General features: G+C 34.1%; 2 pseudogenes; both read right to left on the bottom strand.

The window, feature by feature from the left end:
• Positions 1 to 520: 520 nt before the first annotated feature.
• LOC105034675 (uncharacterized) lies at positions 521 to 13,242 on the bottom strand (annotated as a pseudogene).
• Positions 13,243 to 13,528: 286 nt separating this feature from the next.
• Positions 13,529 to 19,856, bottom strand: part of LOC140853749 (uncharacterized) — a 55,653-nt pseudogene continuing 49,325 nt past the window's right edge.

Raw genomic sequence — 19,856 nt, forward strand, 5'->3', positions numbered from 1 at the left:
AGAAATCCCATCTTTTTGTTTGTTCTTAAAAGAAAAAACATGTCAACAAATCCCCCAAAAAAAAAAACTGGACCTACAACTCATTCAAACTGGACCTACAAGAAACTGCCTTCATCAACAACAAAACTTCCCAAACACAACTCATTACCAACTCATTCAAAAATACTAGGAAACCCCACCATATCTTACTACCATAAATTTAGATGCAATATTTTGACAACCATTATGAAAACAAGAAGTCAAAGTCTCAATAATAAAAGGAAAGATGGCATGAAACTTACACGCTCAAATCGGTATATACTTTCATCATGAAGGAGCACGCGAGCATTTTCATGATAAACTAGATCCAAAAAGAGAACTGTAGGTTAGTATAAAATACATACAGCTGTCTATTATAATAAAATTCAAATAGCAACATAAAGTCATAATAACATTCCATATCACATAACAAAATCATGATTGCACTGTCCATCAAGTTCATGAATTACAAAACTCAAAATAAAGATAGAGGCATGGGCTATTAGTCATCCATAGAAGTATGATTGTCATTGACTCCACGACTGTTGAAACTACTAGAAGCCTACAACAAATGTATAAAAACTTCAGTGTTGAAAATACAAAAATCATAATGTAAATTAAATAATAAGTTTATAAACAAATATAAATATAATAAGATATGTGCCCTAGAAGAGTCCACAAAAGTATTTAATGCAAATGTCAGCCGATCAATCTAAGTCTTCAAGGTGGATATCACAGTGTCATAGTTCTGTTTTATCACCCCCATCTGTGCCTCCACCTGTGCCTGCACCCGTGCCTCTACCTGCTCTTCGATCCATGCCTCCATGCGAAACTCAAGCATAGAAATATCAACATTGCTAGAGCTCTCTCTAGCATCCTGAGTATATCGACGTTTGTCAGATAACTGAGTGAGGATGACTCCAACTCTATAATCCCTTACTCGACCATAGCGATCCGGTCCCAGCAGCTTTGTCATCACTTGGGCCTTAACACAACTAACCTCTGTAGATGCTGAGGACTTGCCCACACGCTCTGCAATAAGAGATGAAGCTCTCTCTTATATTCAATATATATATATATATATTATATTAATTTTATAATTAAAAATAAAGTATAAATCATTGCACTAAATGATTATAAATACATACAAATATATCTCTCGACTCATCAGTAACAAAATAGCCATCTCAATGAACATGAGTTATCTTGTAAAACTCCACCTGACCAGGCTCTCTACCATGCTCATCCATCTACAAAAAATATAAATTTCATAAAATATACAATCCATAAATATCAATCGACAAATATTTTCAAATTGAAGGAAACATGTAGTAGTGCTATGCATGCAATTTTAAAATTTTATGCAGTGAAAGAATAAGATTAAATATTTTAATCTAAATTATATACATAAGATCTAATCTAGACTATCATGTCAAAATAAATAATATAAATTATGATGCACTTTAGATCTGAAAACAAATACTCGCATCAATCTCATCAATGCTACAATCATAAATCTAACTATTAGATCTAACAAAATAATCAGGATAGGTTAGAAACAATTACCAAATCACAAAAATCTTGATCTTTACTTGTCCAGCACTTAGAGAACCTCTCCTTCAGGTTGCTTGCAGCTACACGAAGTCATCTGGCCTCTACAGCATGTCCACACAAAGATTGGCGCAGATCAGGATCCTTGGAGGTGCTAGCCTGTAAGGAACTTCGAGGCTGATTTTTTCTTTCTTCTTCAAAAGCTTTGGATGCTCCAAAGGATGAAGAGATCTGGAAGAGGAAGAGAGGAAGAGGAGGAGAAGCTCTAAAAAAACAAAAACTAACAAGGGAACCAAAGATAGGATGCCAAGAGAGGAGACCCCTTTAAATAGAATTGGGATTAGGGTTTTCATCCAAGGGAGGGCGCCACAATCTCCATGCCAAAACATAATTTTGGGCATCCAAAAATTTCTAGAAGTTGGTCTTTGGCATCAAGAGGAGATTTGGTATCTCACACACCCAAAAACACCTTAAAGAAATTAAGAAAAAAATCATTTTGGCACCTCAAACTTTCCTTATTTGAAAAATCACTGTCCTTCTTATCACCTTATCTGTAATTCGGATCGCATTCGAATTAGGCAGGAGATAGGATTATGACTCATCAACCTTTGCTGCCCCCTCTTATTGAGCTCTCCCTCATGATGCCAAAAATCTCAAGCCAAATCAAATTTGACATTGAGATATGGGCATGGGTTCCGGTGTGGCGGAAAAGATAAGGATAGAGTCCTTATCGATTGAGACTCTTCATTTCCAAATTAATTCTAAACCAAATAAAATATGATTTGAATCCAATGTTAGAAATGAACTCAATTAAATTAGAAGCCCAATCATCTCAATAATTTTCTAATCCAATTAGAAATTAACTGAGTCCAAGTCCTGATCGAATCAGAATCAAATTTTTCTTATAAGCAGACTTGATCATATCAAATCCAATTTGAGTCAAACTGAATCTGATTCAATTAGACTTGATCCAAAGCTCTTTACTCAATCAAATTAAGTTAATTAATAATCTAATTATTAATTAATTCTCTATTAATAGTAGAGTTTCAGTCCAGTTGGATTCACCTTCAGAGTCTCAGTCCTAGTGGGACTCCTCACCAGAGTCACAATCCAATTGGACTCTTCAGCCATCAGATCTGATCAAATCTCTAATGTGTGTGACCCTATAGGTTCAAACCTAAGTTGGTAGCATAGGAATAATTTTCTATACCAATCGATATAACCATCTAGCAATGGGATCTGATGTCTAGATAGGTCGAAAGATTGCAAAACAATATTCTAGAACCTACTGATGTATGGTTACCATATAATTCATTCCTTTGACCCTAATGCTCAAGATGACTTAGGTTTTAACTATCAATCCTAATTTAGTCGACCACATTGTATTTAAACCTTTCAAATACATCATATGGATTATCCTGATCAAAGTTTTACTAAATTGAAATACACTGATGCATATCTCTTACTAATTTAGAGAGGTTAATTTCTTCTTAGCTCATACACCGACTTGATAAATATTTGACTGCACCTAGTGTCCTTCCATCACTGAGTTAGAAACTCAGATAGTCTGATACTAAAGTACAGTGAGTTGCTTACAAGTCACTATGGTGGTATCAGATCTGAGGGATACTTATACCCATATCCTTCATGAGCTACTCTTGACAGCAGAGTGCTCGGTAAATGATTACGTTCGATACGAATGTACTTCTACATTCTATCTGCATGCCATAATAATATCTCCACACTCCTTGATTAAGAGGAAACCAACTCATATGGCACATAACGATCTATACTCGATATTGCTATCATTCTATTAACAGTATATCATTTGGTCGCAAATATTTTTAAGGACTAAACGACAAATCCTCTTTTGTCGATTAATTATAATCCTAAGGATTTCATTATAACACAGGAGTTCAAAATAAGATGGACAATTTGTAATGAAAAGGCCAAATAACTTTATTAATAAAAAATCATATACGATTTACAAGAATGAGCACAATTGTCAACAGACTGGTGATTGGCTTTGGGACACATTTTTTAATAACTCTCACTTGGACTAAAGCCAATCAGTATAGTATCGTATACCCATCTTCGACTTTTGATCATCGAACTCTTTAATTTTGAGAGCTTTAGTAAATGGGTCGGCTAGGTTCTCCTTTCTGTCAATCTTTTGAAAGTCGATGTCATCTCAATCCACGATCTTCCGGATGAGATGATAGTAGTGTAGAATATGCTTGATGCGCTGATGGGACCTCGACTCTTTGACTTGAGAATGACTCCAGTATTGTTGCAGTATAGCAAGACAGGGTCATCAATGGAGAATGTCACTCCAAGCTCGCTGATGAACTTTCAGAATGATACAGCTTCCTTCGCAGCATCAAATGCCACGATATACTCTGCTTCACAGACAGAGTCAGCCGCAATATGCTGCTTGAAACTTTTTCAGCAGATCGCTCCATCATTCAGGATAAAAATATAATCCGACACACTCTTCCTATCATTATGGTTTGACTGAAAGTTGAAGTTGGTGAACCCCACTAGTTTCAAGTCAGTTTTACCATACATAAGCCATTGATCCTTAGTATTTCTTAAATACTTTAGAATGGTCTTTACGACCTTCCAGTGGTTCTCTCCTGGATCAGATTGGTATTTACTCACTACCCCTAATGAGTATACTATGTCTGATCTTGTACATGTCATGGCATACATAATAGAACCCACTACCGAAGCATATAGAACTCTACTCATATGCTCTCTCTCTTGAGGAGTTATCGGATAATCCTTCTTCGAGAGAGATATTTCATGGCCGATCGGAAGATAGCTTTTCTTAGAATTCTCCATGCTGAACTGTTTCAGCATGGTATCTATATACGTAGATTGAGAGAACTCGAGCAGCCTCTTAGATCTATCTCTATAGATCTTCATCTCTAGGATGTAGGCTGCTTCTCTTAGATTTTTCATGAAGAATTATGATGACAGCCATACTTTTATCTCCTGTAATGCAGGGATAACATTTCTGATTAAGAGAATATCGTCCACATATAAAATAAAAAAATATAATTATTGAACTATTAGCCCACTTATATATGCAGGATTCTTAACGAAGCCATACATTCTGATTATCTTATCAAAATATATGTTCCAACTCCAAGATGCTTGCTTCAATTCATAAATAGATCTCTGAAGCTTGCACACCTTGAACTCATATGTGGATGTGAACCTTTTAGGTTGTATCATATACACCTCTTCGTTCAGTTCTCTATTTAGAAAAGCTGTCTTCATATCCATTTGCTAGACTTCATAGTCCAGGTATACTGCTATCGCAATCTTGATCTGAATGGACTTGAGTATTACCACAAGAAAAAATATCTCGTTATAGTCAATACCATAACACTGACGATAATCTTTGACAATCAAATAGACTTTATAAGTCTCCACCTTTCCTTGTGCATCCTTCTTTCTTTTGAAGACTCACTTACACCCTATGGGTTTAACTTCTTCAGGTGGGTCAACTAATATCCATCATCGTTGATCTTCATGAACTTCATTTCGGATTTCATGACTTTAAACTATTTATCAGAGTCAGACCTTTGCATCGCATCCATGTAGGTGATTGAATCCTCATTGCTCTCATCAAGTTCAACAAGATCTCCATCTCAGATCAAAAAATCATAGTATTTATCTGGCTGATACAGTACTCTACCAGATCACCTTAAGGATGTTTGTATATTAGGCTCCAAATTTGATCTTATCGAATCCAATTTAGATTTAATTATTGATGTTGGTTCTTCTACCTGTCGAACTTCGTCAAGCTTGATTTTAGAGACACTTATTCTTTCACTAAGAAATTTCTTTTCCACAAAGTGTGCCTTATTGCTGACAAATACCTTTTGTTCAACAGGCAGGTAAAAATAATATCCTCTTATTTCTTTGGGATACCCTATGAAATTACACTTATTGGATCTAGATTTGAGCTTATCAATTTGTAATCGTTTAACATAAGCTGGACACCTCGATACTTTAAAGTAAGAGAGGTTCAGCCTACACCCTAATCATATCTCATATGGTGTTTTACTAACTAACTTGCCCGAAATATTATTGAGCATAAAACAGGCTATCTCAAGTGCATATCCCCAAAAAGAGATCGGCAGAGTTGCAAACCCCATCATAGACCGAACTATGTCCAACAAGTTTCGATTCCTCCTTCTGAAATGCCATTATGCTGTGGTGTCCCTGAAGGGGTCCATTATGAGAAAATTCCATTCTCTTCTAGATATGTTAGAAATTCTTTAAAAATATATTCACCCCCTCGATCAGATCGAAGAGTTTTAATATTTTTTCTAATTTATTTTTCTACTTCATTACAGAATCATTTAAATATTTTAAATAATTCGAACTTATGTTTCATCAAGTAGACGTATCCATATCTAGATAGGTCATCTGTAAATGTAATAAAATAACTATGCCTTTCTTTGGCATATATGCTCATGGATCTACATACATTAGTATGTACCAGACCCAGAACATCACTGGCTCGTTCACCTTTTTCAATAAAAAGTGACTTGATCATTTTTTTAGGTAGACAAGACTCACAGGTAGGTAATGATTCATAATCATTTTTATCAAGAATCTCTTTTTGAGCTAACCTGTTCATCCTGTTCTTGTTGATATGACTTAGCCTACAATGCCAAAGATAGGCATCCATACATTAGGCCTAGATACAACATAGATATCATTATTCAACTATCCATATAATATTGTAACATCATTCAAAATGATATCATAAAAATTTTTCTTTATTAATATTTCATAATTTGACTTGGCCAAAAAGCTTACAGAAATAATGTTCAAAAAAAAACTGAGACAGTAATGACATTTATTAAGAATAATATATTGAGACTCAAATACAAGCTTGATGATTCCTTAAGCTAGAACTGGAATTGATCTTCCATCTCCAATATTCATGAATCTCTCGCCATCTTCAAATCTCCTACTGACCTAAAGATCTTACAATGAATTACAAAATTAATAGGGCTATCGGTATCGAATACACAGGTCATTATATCAAAAAGAGAGATGTTACAAGGTGTTATCATATAATTATCTTGTCTAGTAACTGATTGCTTCTTCTTCTTTGGCCTACTCAGGTCAAAGAAAGCTATATACTGAGGACAGTTCCTCTTCCAGTGATCCTGTTTCTTGCAAAAGAAGTACTTTGCCTGACTTTGATTAGCCTTAAACTTAAGTTTCTGGGACTGACTCTCAGCACCTTGCACCTTCTTATTTTTCTTATTTTTCTCTTTCTTAAAGGGACGATGACTATCCAAAAAAGATCCTCCCTCTACATTCACCATCTCCTTGTGGAGCTGGTAATCATTCTTAAAAGACTATAACAATCCTAACAAATCATGGTAGTTAACTACAGGCTTCATCATTCTAAAATGACTGAGAAACGATAGGTAAGACTTGGGCAAGGAGTTCAGGATTATATCTTTCTCCAACTATTCGTGCAAGGAGAAGCCGAGCTTGCTCAGTTTCTCAATCTATTCGATCATGTACAATGCATGATTGATGACAGAAGCACCCTCCCTCATCTGAGAATTAAAAACGATGCAATTAGTCTTGTACCATTCAACATCATCGAGAGTACCAAAGAAATCTCTCAATACTTAGAGTATTTTCTCTGATTGAGCCTCTTTAAATTTTTGACTGAATTCGTCATTCATGGAGGCTCACATAATACAACGAACCATGGTGCGATCGTTAAGCCACTTCAAATAAGTATCTCGAACCATGCCATGGGCATTGGGAGCAGGCTTTTCAGGTGTCGGATCTGTAATCACATACAGGATCTGCTCGTGCTCCAGGACGATCTTGAGTTTTTGATACCAGTTATCAAAATTTGGTCTGATTAACTTCTCACTGTCCAATAGTGATCGGAGCGACAAGTTTGAGGCCATATCTACACATACAAGAAAAAATCAAAATCTAATCAGTATATGAATTTATTAATCCTAAAGATATAGACTTTAGTCTAAAGATTCTCTCACTATTTTATATGAATTGATAGCATCTATCTCTAATTCGAAGAATTACGTTAATTCTTTAGCAGGTACTAGAATCTACTTTAGACTGCATACAAGTCCGAAGATGGCTCGATCAACTCATATGCACCTATAGGTAGGTTCTCAATCAATTATTTCTTCAAATAACTTCTAGTAATTAATTTAACCTCAGATTTTATTTCAGTAGGCGATGAGTCTCTACTGAAATTTCAGTTAGGTCAAACCATTAACATAAACTTATTCAGTGATTCTAAATAATGAATGATGAAGCTCGAGGATGGCTTGATCAATCTAACCATTTATCAGATAGTACAATAGAGTCATCATATGATGAATAATAATTTCATTATTCAGAGAGAATACCAGATGAATGGCACCTACAATGTCAATAAAAAATAATGGACCCATTATCATTCACCTTAATAAAAGACTATGATTTAGTTATCACTATAACTAGCTCAGTTTAGGGACCTAATAATTTAGAGAATTTAATTAATTTTTTAAAAAAATAAAGAAGAGATCAGACCACAATCCTTCTACTGACTTCATCAAGTCATTGAATCGGATTAAGGTCATACTGATTGAAATGGTATCTATATCAGTCACACTAATCAACCTTAATGGCATGGGTTAACTCGAATCACTTAACAATCTAATCAAAATCTAATTCACTAAATTGGCCAGGCAAGTAAGATCGATGGGAGGGTCTACTAAGTTTGCCTTAGACACCATCAAAATGATCAAGTAAGTCATTCCCAATTAAAAATCACTGGTCGAAATGCCAAACTTACCTTAAACATCAATTGATTAATTAATTTTGATTTGATCAACCTAATGATTCAGGTTCAACTACTGAGCCACAATCAAAGTCCATTTGGTCTAATCAAAGATATAGACTTAACCATCTACAACTATTGTATTAGAGAAATCCTGATTAATCTAATTCAATATTTGATTAGACTTAATCAATTTCTCTATATGATCAATTAATTCTTTGATTCTAACCTTAGGTCTAATCCAATTAATAGGATTTGATTTGAACTAATGCATGCCTCATGTTCTATGCAATGTTATTAGATTTCAATTTATAATTTTAGATCTAATCAATCCAACACTTAATTCTTAATTAAGTTTTTGCATCAACATGATTTAGATTTTGAAATAATTTTTGTGTAAATTTTTTATATTAAATCATAATTTTTTTTTGGATCAAATCTAAAATTTTTATGATTTTAATTAAAATAATTTTGATTAATCAAGATTAGATGTAACTAATTTCTTGGCAACTTGCATCACATGCAACAATGCCTAGGGTTTCAAGATCTAACATTTTGCAAGAAAGTAAATTTTTCTTCTTTTGCTTTCTTCTTCATGGGATCTTACCGTGGCACCCCTATACGCCATAAAAGTATCCCATTGAATGAAAAGAGAGGATCATGTAACCCTACTTGTTTCTATGATCGGACGGCCTGGTGATTATCCAGTTCGAGTACTTTGCTACTCAGATCATCTAATCTAAACAAAATAAAATCAGATTTAAAAATAAATATATGTAGATCCAATCTAAATCATAAATAATCAGATCTAAAATCATAAAATTAGATCTAAAGGCATAATAAATCATATTATAATCAACCTAGCTCTAATACCAATTGAAGAAAACATGTGGTAGTGCTATGCATGCAATTTTAAAATTTTATACAGTGAAAGAATAAGATTAAATATTTTAATTTAAATTACATGCATAAGATCTAATCTATACTATCATATCAAGATACATAATATGAATTATGATGTACTTTAGATATGAAAATAAATATTCGCATTGATTTCATTGATGCTGCAATCATAGATCTAACTATTAGATCTAACAAAACAATCAAGATAGGTTAGAAACAATTATCAAACCACAGAAATCTTGATCTTCACTGGTCTAACACTTGGGGAAGCTCTTCTTCAGATTTCTTGCAGCTACACGAAGTCATCTAACCACTATAGCACATCCACATGAAGACTGGCACAAATCATGGTCCTTGGAGGTGCTAGCCTGTAAGGAACTTCGAAGCTAATTTCTTTCTTTTTCTTCAAAGGCCTTGGATGCTCCAAAGGTTGAAAAGATTTGGAGGAGGAAGAGAGGAAGAGGAGAAAAAGCTCTAGAAAAACAAAAACTAACAAGTAAACCAAAGATGGGATGCCAAGAGAGGAGACCCCTTTAAATAGAATTGGGATTAGGATTTTCATCCAAGGGAGGGTGCCACAATCTCCATGCAAAAACACAATTTTGGGCATCCAAAAATTTCCAAAAGTTGGTCTTTGGCATTAAGAGAAGATCTAATATCTTAAACATCCAAAAACACCTCAAGCAAATTAAGGAAAAAATTATTTATGTGCCTCCAACTTTTCTTGTTTGAAAAATCTCTTTCCTTCTTATCACCTTATCTCTAATTCAGATCGCATTCGAATTAGACAGGAGATAGGATTATGACTCATCAACCTTTATTGCCCCCTCTTATTGAGCTCTCTCTCATGAGGCCAAAAATCTTAAGCCAAATCAAATTTGACATTGAGATATGGGCATGGGTTCAGGTGTGGCACAAAAGATAAGGATAGAGTTCTTGCCGACTGGGACTGTTTATTTTCAAATTAATTCTAAACCAAATCAAATCTGGTTTGAACCCAATGTTAGAAATAAATCTAATCAAATTATAAGCTCAATCATCTTAATAATTTTTTGATCCAATTAGAAATTAATTAAATCTAAATTTTAATCGAATCAGGATCAAATTTTTCTTGTAAGCAGGCTTGATCATATCGAACCCAATTTGAATCAAACTAAACTTAATTCAATTAGACTTGATCCAAAGCTCTTTACTCAATCAAATTAAGTTAATTAGTAATCTAATTATTAATTAATTTTTTATTAATAGTAGAGTCCCAGTCTAGTGAGACTCTCCTCCAGAGTTTCAGTCTCAGTAGGACTTCTCACCAGAGTCACAATCCAATTGGACTCTTCAACCATCAGATCTGATCAAACCTTCTAATGTGTGTGACCCCATAGGTTCGAACCTAAGCCAGTAGTATAAGAATAATGGGATCTAACATCCGGATCGATCGAAAGATTACAAAGCAACATTCTAAAACCTACCGGCATATGGTTACCGTATAATTCATCCCTTTGATCCTAATGCTCATGGTGACTTAGGGTTTAACTATAAATCCTAATTTAGTCAACCACATTGTATTTCAATCTTTCAAATCTATCACATGGATTATTCTGGATAAGATTTTACTAAATTAAAATACACTGATGCATATCTCCTGCTAATTTAGAGGAATCAATTGCTTCTTGACTCTCACACCCACTTGATAAGTACTTGACTGTATCCAATGTCCTTCCATCACTAAGTTAAAAACTCAGATGGTCTGGTACTAAAGTACAGTGAGTTGCTTATAAGTTATCATAGTGATCTCAAGTCTAGGGGACACTTATACCTATACCCTTCACGAGCTACTCTTGACAGTAGAGTACTCGACAAATAATCACGTTCGATGTAAATGTACTCTTACATTCCATCTGCATACCATAACAGTATCTTCACACTCCTTGATTAAGAGGACCATCAACTCATATGGCACACAATGACCTATACTCGATATTGCTATCGTCCTATTAACAACATATCATTTGATCGCGAATATTTTTAAAGTCTAAACAATAAATCCTTCTTTATTGATTAATTATAATCTTAAGAACTTCATTACAACACAGAAGTTCAAAATAAGATGAATAATTTGTAATGAAAAAGCCAAATAACTTTTATTAACAAAAATTCATATACAATTTACAAGAATGAGCACAATCGTCAATAGACTAACGATTGGCTTTAGGATATATTTTTCAACACAAATATAATTCATAAAATTTGTAATATGCTAAATATTTTAAAATACACTTACGTATTCTTGTTTGCATTGTACATAGCTCTTGGACCTTGATATATGAGGAATAGACTAAGCTGCTCGTGCAGCTCTACCAATAGCAGAACATGCCTACAAAATAAATTAAACAGTGTAACATCTCTTGTATATATCTAAATTATCTATATTAGTAATCAATATAATATAAGATATATGATGAATGTATATAATTACCTGTTCTTCCTTAGAAAACCAATAGTGGACAAGCTCCCTCCACTGATGAGGATCAATATTAGGAGGACAAATATGAACAACATCATCCCCCACCAAACCCTCTCTCTTGTAGTCCTTCTTTAGCGTTGCCTTATATTCTTTTCATTTTCGATTAAGAGACTTCAACATCCATTCATGGCTGTCTGGAGGGAGTACAAATGTACTCTACATTGAAGCAATGAAGAATATCCAATTATTAAACAACATAATAAATTGGGTATAAATAAATTAATATAAATTATTAAGTCATCATTTTACCTCTACTAATCATAGAATCTCAAGCTTATATGAGTGAAGAATATTGTTCCATCTAGAATAATTCAAAGGACAAAGCTGACCCTTTCGTGCAACAGTACCTAAGAAGCTTGTCAACAATCTAGCTGACTTGTTGATGGGCTGCCCCAACTGATTGCATCGGATGACGACCCTCTCACCCTCAGCTAAGTGCCAAATATCTCTACCCCATGTGGGTCCACGTCTAACCATGATCTTTCGGATGCATCTACAACAAAAACAAAATGAGAATTAATATTAAGAATCACCTAACAAAAATTAATACTCAAGTCTAGATAGTCATGAATATATAATATTTGTATCAAAATACCCTGGATATATATCTCATCCATAACAGGATTCTCCTCAGTTGGAAAATCCGATTGTGACTCAAAAGGATCGACATCAGACTGTTGCAGGAATGACAAAGGACTGGCCTCAGACTATTGGGGCTGCCTCGACTATTGGGATTGAGCAGAAGACAATCCACCCTGAGAAGTATATAACTCCATATCATCGAATCTTCTGCTTCGAGGCATGATGTCACCTAATATTCACAAATAGAAACACAAATCAGATAACATAAGTTATGAAATTATAAACACAATATTGATTAAATTTCTAATAAGAAGCAAAATCTATTAAACGAACATGAATATATAATAAATGTGCACATCTTAAATCTTTTATCAATTCAAAATCAGTCAATATTTTTTCCTTCAATATTCATTCTAACCAAGCTTGTAGCATTTAGATCATCAGTCGATGTAAAATTATAAGGCATACGCTATGTATAAGTCTCATCATCTTCTACTTCTAACCCCTTTCCTATATCATACAAGTCTCGAGGTTTTGTTCTCACCACAACAGCCCATTCCTTATCTTTCAAGTCTTGTACAAAAAAAACTTGATGAGGTTGAGATGAAAAAACAAATGGATCATCCTTTAATAACACACTAGTATGTATCAGCCTTGAAAAATTTACAAGTGTAAATCCATTCATATCTTGCTTTAAGCCCCTTGGGAAGTTTATATCCACTCAATTATATCGAAATAATACAACTTTAAAATTTTCATAATAATCCAACTCAAAAATATTTGTAAATATACCATAATAAGTCTTTCCATCTGCTTCCACCATGATGCCACTGTTTTGGGTTTTTCTAAATTTTTCACATTCTTTTGTATGAAATTTAAATCCATTAATGATGAAACCATTATATTGTTTACAATATTATTAGGACCTCAAGCAATGGCAATTAATTCATCTAAATAGTTACTCTAAATCATCATTGGTACCTAAAAACAAACATGATAAAATTGTTAATATATTATTTGATGCTTATAAATGTACTCCAATATTAATCTTTCATCTCACATAGATGACTAACTTATTTAAAAAGCCATTTAGGGAATAACTCGATCAATCATCGTTGCTCAATCCTTGGATTGGGTTGAATGATATGGTTTGCCTGTCTCTGAATAACCAAAAATTCACTACAAAAAAAAATAATTCATTAATTAAGAATATTATATATGATGACAATGAAATAAATCAATATATTATTGTTGCTCCTTGGATTGATTTTGATGATTACAAAATATTTGAAGAGGTACTAATGATTTTCACTTGAAAAAGACTTATTGCTTTTCAGGGGCAAAATTGTAATTTTACCAAACCCTGATTTGAAAGCATCAAGTGATAGAATAAAAGATTTGTGATCCATTAGTGAAAATTTTATTATTTTTGAACTTGTATTTTGAAAGATATTCATATTTGAAAAATATGAGTCGACCCCATGAGTCGACTCATGGCACAATGAGCTGATTGGCACGCAGATTTTTTGGGTGGCACAGTCTGTGAGTCGATCCCATGGGGTCGACCCCCAGGCATGAGTCGACCCTATGAGTCGACCCCTGCTGTTTTTAGGTCAAAAATTACAGAACCTTATTTTCTGCTATTTTTCCATAGAGGTCGACCCATGAGTCGACCCATGAGCATGAGTCGACCCATGAGTCGACTCCTGTGATGGGAATGTTCTGCAACGGCTAGTTTTTAACCCATTTTAAGTATTTTTAATACTCATTTAATGTGATCTAACAGCTCTATTTCAGCCCAAATTATTCTCCACCATTCTTTAAAGCTATAAAATGGACAAAAAGATGGGAATCATCAACAAAAATCAAGAAGAGAGATTTTTGAAAAGAGGATTTCAAGCAACTTTTCAGCCCTAAGCAAGAGCTCACTCAAAGCATTCAAGAAGCCTTTAATTCAAGCTCACCAACTCCTCAAGTGCACATTCAAGTCTCCAACCACCTTGAAGAAATCAAAAAGAGCCTTCTTCTCTTTGAGTAAAGTGTATTTAAAGCCTCATTCGCTCATTAAAGGAGCTTTCTTTTGTATTTACTGAGCTATTGATTGTTATAATCTGTTTAAGCTATTGTTTTTGTTTTGGAAGGGTTCCAAAACAAGGGAAGGTTGATCCGAACCTTGAATCTGAGTGTATTGGGTTGGTTTGTATCCGAAAAATAAGTGGTCTAGCTTGGGATAGCTAGAGTTGGAGTTTTCGATGTTTGTATTTAGGTTGAATACAAGTTAGTGGATTGGAATTCTCAAGTAGGAGCTTGGAGAGTGGATGTAGGTGTAAGGTTGGCACCGAACCACTATAAATCCTTTTGTTTGTGTTGTGCCTAATTGCTCTTCTTTAAAATTTTCTTATTCTCTTGCATTCTTGCATTCAACCATTAGCCTTGAATCAACTATACTCTCCTCATTTATTTAGCTATTATTAAACATTTATTGTAAGTCATAAGTTAAGTTTAAAATTTAAGAAACCCAATTCACCCCCCCTCTTGGGTTGCATAGCTGGGCAACAAGTGGTATCAGAGCCCGGTGCTCTAGCCCTACTTTGATCTAACCAATCAAAGAGCTAAAGATCTATGGCAACTCAAGTTGGCACTTCTCTAGCCGAGGGGCAGTCCACTAACCGACCTCCACTTTTCAATGGATCCAATTATACCTATTGGAAAGCTCGGATGAAAATCTTCATTCAAGCACTCGACTATGATATGTGGAGTATCATAGTGAACGGCCCTCACACACCCACTAAAATTATTGATGGTGTGGAATCAGCCAAACCCGAAAAAGAGTGGGAAGAGGTTGATAAGAAAATGGCACAACTAAATGCTAAAGCTATGAATGTCTTGTATTGTGCTCTTGATGCAAATAAATTTAATCGTATTTCAACTTGCTTGTCTGCTAAAAAAATATGGGATATATTAGAAGTAACCCATGAAGGTACTAATCAAGTAAAGGAGTCCAAAATTAACATGCTCGTGCATAAATATGAATTGTTTAAAATAAAGCATGATGAGTCTATAACTGAAATATTTATTTGCTTTACTGATATTATAAATAGTTTAAAGAGTCTTGGTAAGTCCTATTCTAATAGTGAGCTTGTAAGAAAGATTCTCAGATCCTTACCAAGAGCTTAGGAAGCCAAAGTGACCGCCATCCAAGAAGCCAAGGATTTGAACATTCTACCCTTGGAAGAGCTTCTTGGATCATTGATGACACATGAGCTGAGCATGAAACAACATCAAGAGGAAGAAGTAAAAAAGAAGAGAACAATCGTCCTCAAATCCACAGCTCCACCAGATGAAGAAACTGATGACACCAAAAATGAAGAGCAGGATGAAGAGATGGCACTCATTACTCAAAGGTTCAAGAAGTTTTTGAGAAAAAGGAAACAAGGAATGAGGAAGAGGCCATTCACAAAAGGAGAACAGAGCAAAGAAAAGGATAAAGACCAACTCCTTATCTACTATGAATGCAAGAAATCGGGATGCCCACAACTGAAGAAGGGTCCCAAGAAGTATAAGAAGAAGGCCATGATGGCCACTTGGAGTGGGAGTGATGACTCAAGCTCCGAAGAGGAAGACTCAACTGAACAGCCAACTTGTGCCTTATGGCACATGAGAATGAGGTAAATTTCGAAACTCCTAGTGACTTTACATTTGAAGAACTGCATGAAGTTTTTTATGATTTAATTGATGAACTAAAGAAACTAGGGATAAAGAACAAAGATCTAAAATCAAAAAATTAATCTTTACTGAAACAAAATGAGAGCATTTCAATTGAAAAATCTACCCTGGTTCAAGAAAATCAAAATTTAAAGAATGAAATCGCCAAGCTAAAACCAATAGTTGAAAAATTCATCTTGAGTTCTAATAAACTTAATATGATTCTTAAAAATCAAAAGGTCGTGTATGATAAGGCTGGACTTGGCTATAAACCCTTGAAGAAACAAAAGTATCTAAAAAATATCTATGTAAACTCTTCAAGTAACAAGTTTTCTAATATTACTTGCTTCAAATGTGGTAGAGTAGGATACAAGTCATATACTTGCTTCTCTAACAAATCTGTAAACTCAAATGTAAAGAAAATATGGGTTCCAAAAGGAACCATTATGACTAACCAAAAAGGACCCAAGAAAGCTTGGGTACCTAAAACAAAAACTTGACTTTTGCCTGCAGGTGTGTCTAGCATCCCAAGGAGAAAACAGAAAATGATATCTTGATAGCGGATACTCGAGATACATGACTGGTGATGAATCCTAATTCATCACACTTGATGCTAAGAATGGAGGGATGGTCACCTTTGGAGACAATGGTAAAGGAAAGATCATCGGTATAGGTAACATTGGTATCACTCCCTCCAAATACATTGAAAATATTTTGTTAGTAGATGGTTTAAAGCATAATTTACTAAGTATTAGTCAATTCTGTGATAAAGGATATAAAGTTATTTTTGAATCTTCTGTTTGCATTGTAACTAGTCCTATTAATGAAGGCATTAAATTTGTTGGACATAGACATGGTAATGTTTATATGGTAGATTTGAATGATCTATCCAAGATAAACATGCAATGTCTAGTATCCTTGAATGCCAAGATTAATGAGACTAGTTGGCTTTGGCATTGTAGGCTTGCACATATTAGTATGCATTCACTTTCAAAACTCATTAAGAAGGAATTGGTTCTTGGTTTGCCAAAATTAAATTTTGAAAAAGATAGAATCTGTAATGCATGCCAACTAGGTAAACAAACAAGAGTTTCATTTAAATCTAAAAATATTGTTTCAACTTCTAGACCTTTAGAGCTATTGCACATGGATTTATTTGGACCTACTAGAACTACTAGTCTAGGAGGAAAATGATATGGTTTTGTAATTATTGATGATTTCTCTCATTTTACATGGGTTTTCTTCTTGGCACACAAAGATGAAACTTTTCAAGTTTGCTCTAAATTTTATCGAAAAGTCACAAATGAGAAAGGATTTTCAATTCTAAATATTCGAAGTGATCATGGAACCGAATTTGAAAATCAAGACTTTGAAAAATTTTGTGATGAAAAAGGAATAGGTCACAATTTTTCAGTACCTAGGACACTCCAACAAAATGGGATAGTAGAAAGGAAAAATAGAACCTTAGAAGAAATGGCCCGTACCATGCTATGTGAAAGCAACCTTTCAAGATACTTTTGGATGAAAGCTATTAACACAGCATGTTACATTTTAAATCATACTTTGATTAGACAAATTTTAAAGAAAACCCCCTATGAGCTTTGGAAAGGAAGAAATCCTAATATTGCATATTTTCATATTTTTGATTGCCGATGTTTTGTATTAAATAATGATAAAGAAAGACTTGAAAAATTTGATGCAAAATCAGATGAAACAATCTTTCTTGGTTACTCCTCCACTAGTAAAGTTTTTAGAGTTTTCAATAAAAGAACCTTAGTAGTAGAGGAGTCAATACATGTTGTCTTTGATGAATCTAACGATCTTCCTTCAAGGAAGAATGAAGGTGTTGATGATGCAGATCCTCTTATAGAAGGAATGAAGGAGATCACTCTGAAAGATTTAACAATTCAAGATGATGAGGAACATGAAGACAAACAGGATGAGGGAGATGAAGAACATCAAGAACAACCTCAAGGTACAAATGACCTACCCAAAGAATGGAGGTATGTTCACAATCACCCTAAGGAGCTAATTATTGGTGATCCTATGCATGGGGTAAGAACTCGTTCTTCACTTAAAGATGCATTCAATCATTGTGCTTTTGTCTCTCATCTTGAACCTAAAACCATTGAAGAAGCTGAAAATGATTATAATTGGATTAATGCAATGCAAGAGGAACTTAATCAATTTGAAAGAAATAATGTATGGACTTTAGTATCAAGACCTAAAAATTATTCAATAATTGGCACAAAATGGGTTTTTAAGAATAAATTAGATGGACATGGAAATGTAATAAGAAATAAAGCAAGATCGGTTGCTAAAGGTTATAATCAAGAAGAAGGAATTGATTTTGATGAGACCTTTGCACCTGTTGCTAGACTAGAAGCAATTAGACTTCTACTTGCATATGATTACTTTATGAAATTTAAATTATTTCAAATGGATGTCAAAAGTATATTTTTAAATGGATACATTGCTGAAGAAGTCTATGTAGAACAACCCTTAGGTTTTGAAAATCATGCCTTTCCTAATCATGTTTTTAAATTAAATAAAGCTCTATATGGTTTGAAACAAGCACCCAGGGCTTGGTATGATAGGCTAAGCAAATTTTTACTTAATAATAGTTTTTCAAGAGGTAATGTAGACACAACCCTTTTCATTAAAAGAAATCAAGATGATATATTAGTTATACAAATATATGTTGATGATATTATTTTTGGGTCTACTAATGAATCTCTTTGTCAAGATTTTGCAAAGTTCATGCAGGGGGAGTTGGAGATGAGCATGATGGGAGAACTTACATTCTTTCTCGGACTCCAAATCAAATAAACAAAGGAAGGAATCTCCATCATCCAAAGCAAGTACACAAGGGAATTACTCAAAAGATTTGGAATGGAGAACTCTAAAACAATTGGCACACCCATGAGCCCTTCATGTAAGCTTGACAAGGATGAAGAAGGTAAAAGTGTAGACTTAAAATATCATAGAGGTATGATTGGCTCTCTGCTATATTTAACTGCGAGTAGACCTGATATTATGTTTAGTGTCTGTCTTTGTGCTTGATTTCAATCTAATCCTAAAGAATCTCACTTGAATGCTGTTAAAAGAATCCTTAGATATTTAAATGGTACTCAAACTCTAGGATTATGGTACTCTAAGGACTCATTAATTGATTTAATAGGATATTCAGATGCTGATTTTGCTGGATGTAGATTAGATAGAAAAAGCACTAGTGGAACTTGCCAATTTCTTGGAGTTAACCTAATCTCCTGATTTAGCAAGAAATAAAATTCGATAGCACCGTCTACGACCGAGGCTGAATACATTGCAGCCAGAAGTTGTTGTGCTCAAATCTTATGGATTAAGCAACAACTCGAAGATTTTGGTATCAAACTTAATGAAACACCCATAAGATGTGATAACACTAGTACCATAAATCTTACTAAAAATCTAATTCAGTATTCTAGGTCTAAACATATTGAAATCAGACATCATTTTATAAGAGAACATATTCAAAATAAAGACATAATTTTTGACTATGTTTGTACTGAAAAATAATTAGCCGACATCTTTACAAAGGCCCTAAGTGAAGATAGATTCTGTGAAATTAGGAGAGAACTAGGAATCCTTGATCCATCTGCTTAAATGTCTCTCTAATCCCAAGGGTTCAATGTCAAAAACTCTTTGAACTCAATTCTCATCATTTCTCTTGGGCTTAAAAGCTCAAAATTA

This window comes from Elaeis guineensis, chromosome 14, assembly GCF_000442705.2.
Source record: "Elaeis guineensis isolate ETL-2024a chromosome 14, EG11, whole genome shotgun sequence".
NCBI classification, from domain to species: Eukaryota; Viridiplantae; Streptophyta; class Magnoliopsida; order Arecales; family Arecaceae; genus Elaeis; species Elaeis guineensis.